Source organism: Pseudorca crassidens, chromosome 16, assembly GCF_039906515.1.
Source record: "Pseudorca crassidens isolate mPseCra1 chromosome 16, mPseCra1.hap1, whole genome shotgun sequence".
Lineage (NCBI taxonomy): Eukaryota > Metazoa > Chordata > Mammalia > Artiodactyla > Delphinidae > Pseudorca > Pseudorca crassidens.
In genome coordinates this window covers 65,743,727-65,749,903 of record NC_090311.1, presented here as the reverse complement: position 1 = coordinate 65,749,903, position 6,177 = coordinate 65,743,727, and the positions used below count along the sequence as shown (strand labels likewise).

The 6,177-nt window shown below is 42.3% G+C and overlaps 1 pseudogene; it reads right to left on the bottom strand.

Moving 5' to 3' along the window:
- Positions 1-877: 877 nt before the first annotated feature.
- Positions 878-2,352, bottom strand: LOC137208542 (BUB3-interacting and GLEBS motif-containing protein ZNF207 pseudogene; annotated as a pseudogene).
- Between the last annotated feature and the right edge of the window lie 3,825 nt (positions 2,353-6,177).

Genomic DNA, 6,177 nt, shown 5'->3' with positions numbered 1-6,177 from the left:
AAGAATGTGTATTCTGCTGTTTTTAGATGGAATGTTCTCAAATACCTATTCAGTCCACTCTATTGTGTCATCTAAAACTTTAGTTGCCTTTTTGATTTTCTGTCTGGATAATCTTTCCACTGATGTCAGTGGGGGTGTTGAATTCCCCCACTATTATTATGTAACTGTTAACTTCTCCCTTTTTGTTTTTTGGTATTTGCTTTATATATATAAGTCTTCCACTATTGGGTACATATATGTTATTGAGTATAATATCCTCTTCTTGTATTGATCCTTTTATCATCATATAATGCCCTTCTTTGTCTTTTGTTATAGACTTTGTTTCAGTCTATTTTATCTGAGATGAATATCGCTATCCCTAACTTCTTATCATTTCTATTTGCCTGAAATATCTTTTTCCATTCTCTTACTTTTAGTCTGTGTGTGTCTTTAGTTCTGAAGTGAGTCTCTTTTAAGCAGTATAAGATGTACATTTTTTATTTCCCTTCCCCACATTTTTTGCTTTTGATGTCATATTATACATCTTCAAATTTATCCCTTTACTATGTATTTTAGTTATAGTTGCTTTTACAATTTTTTTCTTTCGTTCTTTGTACTAGCTTATTTAAGTGGTTAATCCTCAGCCTTTACTATGTTTTTCTTTACTAGTGGGATTTTTCTGTTCCTGTGGATTCTTTCTTCTTGTTAATGCCTTTTATTTTCTCTTCTTAGAGAAGACCCTTTAACTTTTCTCTAAAGTAGGTTTAACATTGATTAACTCTTTTAGTTTTTGCTTGTCTGAGAAATTTTTGTCTCCTTTAGTTCTAAATGATAATTTTGCTGGGTAGAGTATCCTAGGTTGCAGGTTTTTCCCTTTTATTTTTATTTTTTTTAAATTGCAACTTCAGGAAAAGTTCCTGCTTTATTATTCCAAATAAATTTTCGCATGTAAAATAAATGTCCAATAGTTCCTGGTATGTGGGAAGATAATGTTTGTTAAAGTCACAATGAAGCCTTATTGACAGAAGCTTGGCTATATAAACAGCACAAGTTGAGAAAAGGTTTAATCTCCAAACCTATTAGACTGGATGAAGTAAGATCAGTAACAGCCACCTTGCAACATTACAGGAGGTCTCATTCCTATCGGAGGTTGAGGAGGCCCACCTTGGTAAGGGGGCACCATTGGCAGTCCCTGCCCATACGGCAGCATAGCACCAGGAAGAAAACCTGGTATGCCTTGATGATGACCACCATACTGACCATGAGGTGGCATTGGGGGTCTCATCCTTTGTTGCTGTGGGATGCCTGGCTGTGGTGGCCTCATACCTCCAATTGGTCCAATGGGTGGATTACCAGTGGGAGCCTCTCCTGGTCGAGGAAGATTACGTTGATATTTAGGTAACTGTGCTCTTCTCTCTTCCAGCAATATATCCTCATCTGGATGAGTCAACTTACTGGTTGCACTGGTCGTCATAAGTGTAGTAGGCTTACTTGTTATTGAAGCTGCTGGTTTAGCTGCAGTGCTATTTGTTGTACTAGTGGTTGAAGCTGTAGACTGTGTATATGCAGGGAATGTAGGCTTTGGGGGTTCTGTAGTTGTTGCAGGGGTACTATTTAAGGGCTTGAAATCTGTACCAACAGGCCCTTGGACAGCTGCCTGAGCCTGTCTCACACTGGGGAAAAGAGGCTTAGTAACTGGAGGCTGTGGAGCTGGAACTGTTGCTGTTGGTGTAGGTGGTCTGTAAAGAATATCTGGCGCTGAAACAGCCTGTGCTTGAATCATTGGAGGAATTCCAGGACATGGAACAGGAGGGGGCGTACCTGGTGGCATACCAGGCATCAGAGGTGGCATTCCCTGTCCAGGTGGCATCATTCCACCCATTGGATCATTCCAGGTGGCATTCCCGGTGCTCCTGGAACTGGTGGTAGTCCTGGTTGTGCCATCGGGGGGATATAACCTTGTTGAGGTTGAACAGGCTGTGGTTGAAATGAAGTTGAAGCTGCATAGTCATCATCATCATATTCATCATAATCCTCTGGTTGCTTCTTTTTTTGACTCTCTGCTTGTGTTTTCTGTTCAAGAAGTCATCTTCTTTCATCCGTGTCTTTTTTTGGAATACTTTCCATACCATATATTTCCAACTCTATGTCTGTTCTCCCAGGTATTGCATTTGGTACTGCATCTATTGTCTCTTTATGCACCTGCATGCAATGAATAGCTAAGCCAGGTCCTGTATACAGTTTCTTATGACATATATGACATTTAAAATGCTTTGCTTTTTGGTGCTGTATAAGGATCTTCTCATCATCAAAATCTCTATTACAATATCAGCACCATGGCTTCAGCTCCTGCTTCTTCTTGTGACCCATAACTACGCTCTACCGACCAAAAAAAGGGAGGAGAAAACAAGCAGGAAAAACTAGCCGAAGAGTCGCTCACTCTTCCGACCCAACCGCCACCACCGTGTCCCACAGGAAAACCAGGTTTTTCCCTTTTAGCACTTTCAATAATGATGCCTGTCCCTTCCAGCCTGCAAAGTTTCTGCAGAAAAATCAGCTTATAGCCTTATGGTGGTTCCTTTATATATGACTCTTTGTTTTTCTCTTGCTGCCTTTAAGTTCTCTGTATCTTTAACTTTTGTTATTTTAAGTACGATGTGCCTTTATGTGGATCTGTTTGGACTCATCTTGTTTGGGATCCTCTGTGCTTCCTGGATTGCATAGCTGTTTTCTTCTGAAGTTTTGTGAAATTTTCAGCCATATTTTCATCAAATATATTTTCAATCCCCTTCTCTCTCTCTTCACCTTCTGGGACCCCTATAATGTAAATGTTGGTATACTTGTTGTTGTTCCAGAGATCTCTTAAATTGATCTCATTAAAAAAAATTCCTTTTGCTGTTCTGATTGGATGATTTCCATTATTCTGTCTTCTGGATCACTTATGCATTAATCTGTATCACCTTCTCTGGTATTAATCCTTTCTCGTGTATTTTTTATTTCAGTTATTGTATTCTTCAATTCTGACTGATTAAAATTCCACTGTGTTCCTCTATTCTTTTTGCTAATTCAGTTAGCATTCTTTTTACTAATGCTTTGAATTCTTTATCTGATACATTATTTCTCATTATTTGTTTTTTCAGGGGTTCTTCTCTCGCTTTTTCAAATGAGACCAATTTCTCTTTCTTCTCATTTTGTTCAACTTTTTTGTCTCTAGAAAATTTGGTGAAACAGTTCCCTGTTTGAGATCTTGAAGGTGTGCCCTTATGTGGGAGCCTCCCTGTACAGTCTGTGTGTGTCGTGTGGCTTTGGTGGGAGAGTTGGATTTGATGTGAACGTAAGCCATGTCTTTGCTGTTTTGCTGGCAGCTATCATCTTGGTGGGAGGTGAGGTTGGAAAAGGGGGAGCCAGGGCTTGAACTAGATGCCAGCTGGGGCTTCCCCTCCTCTGCTCAGTGGCCATCATCACCCTAACGGGGGCAGGGGCCCATCCCTCGTTGCTGGAGCAGAAGCCCTGAATAACAGGTCTAAACATTCTCTGTTCTCTTTAAGTGTGTGATCTCCCCCCTCCTAGCACCAGCAAACTTCCCCCATAGGGGAGAAGTGCTGGGGCAAGTGGGGCCCATGGAAGCACTTGGTATGTGTTGGGGCATGGGCTGTGGTGCTCCGACCACATACAGAAGTCTGAGCTGCATGTGATGCACTGCCTATGCAAGTGCCAGTGCCTGGGTCAGCTGCCTATGACCTGCTCCACTCAGGTGCTACTTTGGGTCTGAGTCTCCTTTGTCCCTCACAGTTGACCTCTCGTCTTTGCCTCTGCTACCCCTGCCCTGGTTTGGAGCTGCACTGCAGTGCAGGCAGGGCCCATGTGGGCTCTTTGTATGTATCGAGGCACAGGCTGTGGCGGTTTGGCCACAGACAGAGTTTGGGCTACTTCTGGTGCACTGCTTGTGCAAGCACCGGTAGTGGCTGCCCCAGCCCTGCTCAGATGCTGCTTCAGATTTGAGCTGCCTCTGTGTCACGTGGTCGAGCGCTTTTCCTTAGTCGTAGAGCTGTGATGTGAAGTAAACAGGCTGGAGCATTCCCTTGGCTCGGGTTAGGGCTCACGCTGGGGATGTCATGGGAAACCAGTCAGCCTCCTCAGCAGTTTCAATCTGTCCTCTTTGCCCTGTCTTGGGAGCAAACCAACTCATGTGTGCTCCTCGTGAGTGGAGTCCAGGATTCCCACAGCCCTCCTGTTAGCCCCACTGACCCTCCAGGCAGCCAAGGGGACTAGCCTTCCCTGTGTTGGACCCCAGGACTGGGGTGCCCAATATGTGGCTGGAACCGCCCATTCCCTAGGGAGGATCTCCACCTGTGTAATCTCCCTTTTCCTCTGTGTCCCCTCACAGGGGCACAGGTCCTGACATGATTGCTTCTCTTCCGTTCCTACTGATTGTGTGTGGACCCTTCTTATAACCTTGGTGTACAGAGTTTTTCTGCCAGTTTCCAGTGGGGTTTGTTCCATATGCAGATGTATTTTTGATATGTTCCTATGGGGAGGTGAGTTCCTTTTCCTCTTCTGCCATCTTCATCTCCTCTCTCTCCCAAGTTAAACATTTTAAGAAACAGAAACTGACTTAGGATGGATTAAGCCTAAAAATATTGACAAGTTTATTGTAAGTATAGCAGCTAAATTTTTTGTAAGTTTATTGTAAGTAAGCAGCTAAAATCAATGGGAGAGCTGGAATACCGGGAGAAATGGCCAGAACCACATCTCAAACCTGGGTTGATGTGGAAAATTCTTCTCCCTTCACTACCTCTGCCAGGAAGCAACCACCTAAGCCCTTGGTTTTTGCTGCATTTAGCTCCTGAGGCAAAGACCAGAATGCATGTATCGAGTGCTGTAGCCAAAGACAATGCCAGGGCCTAACTGCAGGAAAGTCTCATAAGCAAGTGCCTGGCAACTCGCTCTTTAAAGAGAGACGCTTTTCCCGTGTCAAATCAGACGCTGGAAGTGTGAAAACCCTAAATATCAAGAGGCATTTAGATGCTAATTGTCAAAATGAAGGAAAATACCCATACAAGTAGAAAGTAAAGAAGTGACTGATACGAAAAGAAATAAAAGAGTTGATTGGGAAAATGGGTATTGAGAGATGGCAAGAGGAGATCTGAAATTAGTTTGGGGAGTGTTTGTGCTAAGGGACCAGGAAGATTACACATACTTCGGTGGCAAGAAAATCATGACCTTTGGAGCCAAAGAGAAGGGAATTTAAATCCTTGTCTTGATGCATATTAGATGTGTGTCTTAGTCAAGTTAGTCCAGGAACCTCAGTAAATTGGAGATAACAATATTAGTATGAAGATCAAATAAAATATGTAAAGGTCTGTCATTCTGTCTACCATATGGTAGGTACTCAACAAACATTACCCACCCACCTATTCCCCCCAAAGCTTTAGGATAAAAGCAATGAGGAAAGTCAGTACAAAGATTTCCATGTTGTTCTAGCATCTAATGTCCTGAATTCCTCAGGAGATGATGGTTGGTAAAGGAACAATAAGAGAATAAAATTTAGAGGTAAGTTTTGTTACTGGTAAGGGATAAAATCTTTTCTGGAACCTAGCTGGATCACAGGTTGCCCTATGGTTATCTTTAGTTTTGTCTCAACCAAGGTGCTGAAGACAGACTAGTCCTTGAACAGTCTTAGTGAGCAGGTGTACCCCCTGGATTTTCCTCTGCTTCTGCACCATTTCTGTCCAAGTAGATCTGGATTTCCATCCAGTCTTACCTTCTTCCTTCTTTTGAGTCCTTTCTGGAAGGAAAAAATAGGAAGCAGCCAATCTAAAGGGAATTCCAGTTAAAAGCATTAAGAGTCATAAAAGGTCTACAAAAGGGCCCAAATTCAAATATATTGATAAATATTAGTATCATCCTTGGACAAGACAATTGTAAGTAGTGAGTTGATAGGACTGAGGTTTGTTTGAACTTAAAGGAATTCAAATTCAAATTGCTTATAACTCAAGCAAAGTGAAATATAAATGAAGGCAGATCGCTGTCAGGTTACAGATCCTAGCCTACATCTGGGGTTTCTTCTCAGAATCCTCTTGCCTCTGAGGAAACATGGGTTGGAAGACCCAAGGTGTGAAGACTTTCTGTTTTGAACTCAAGCAGCTTTACGTTGCATCTCTCATTCACACTGAGGTCACACAAGATATTATTTGA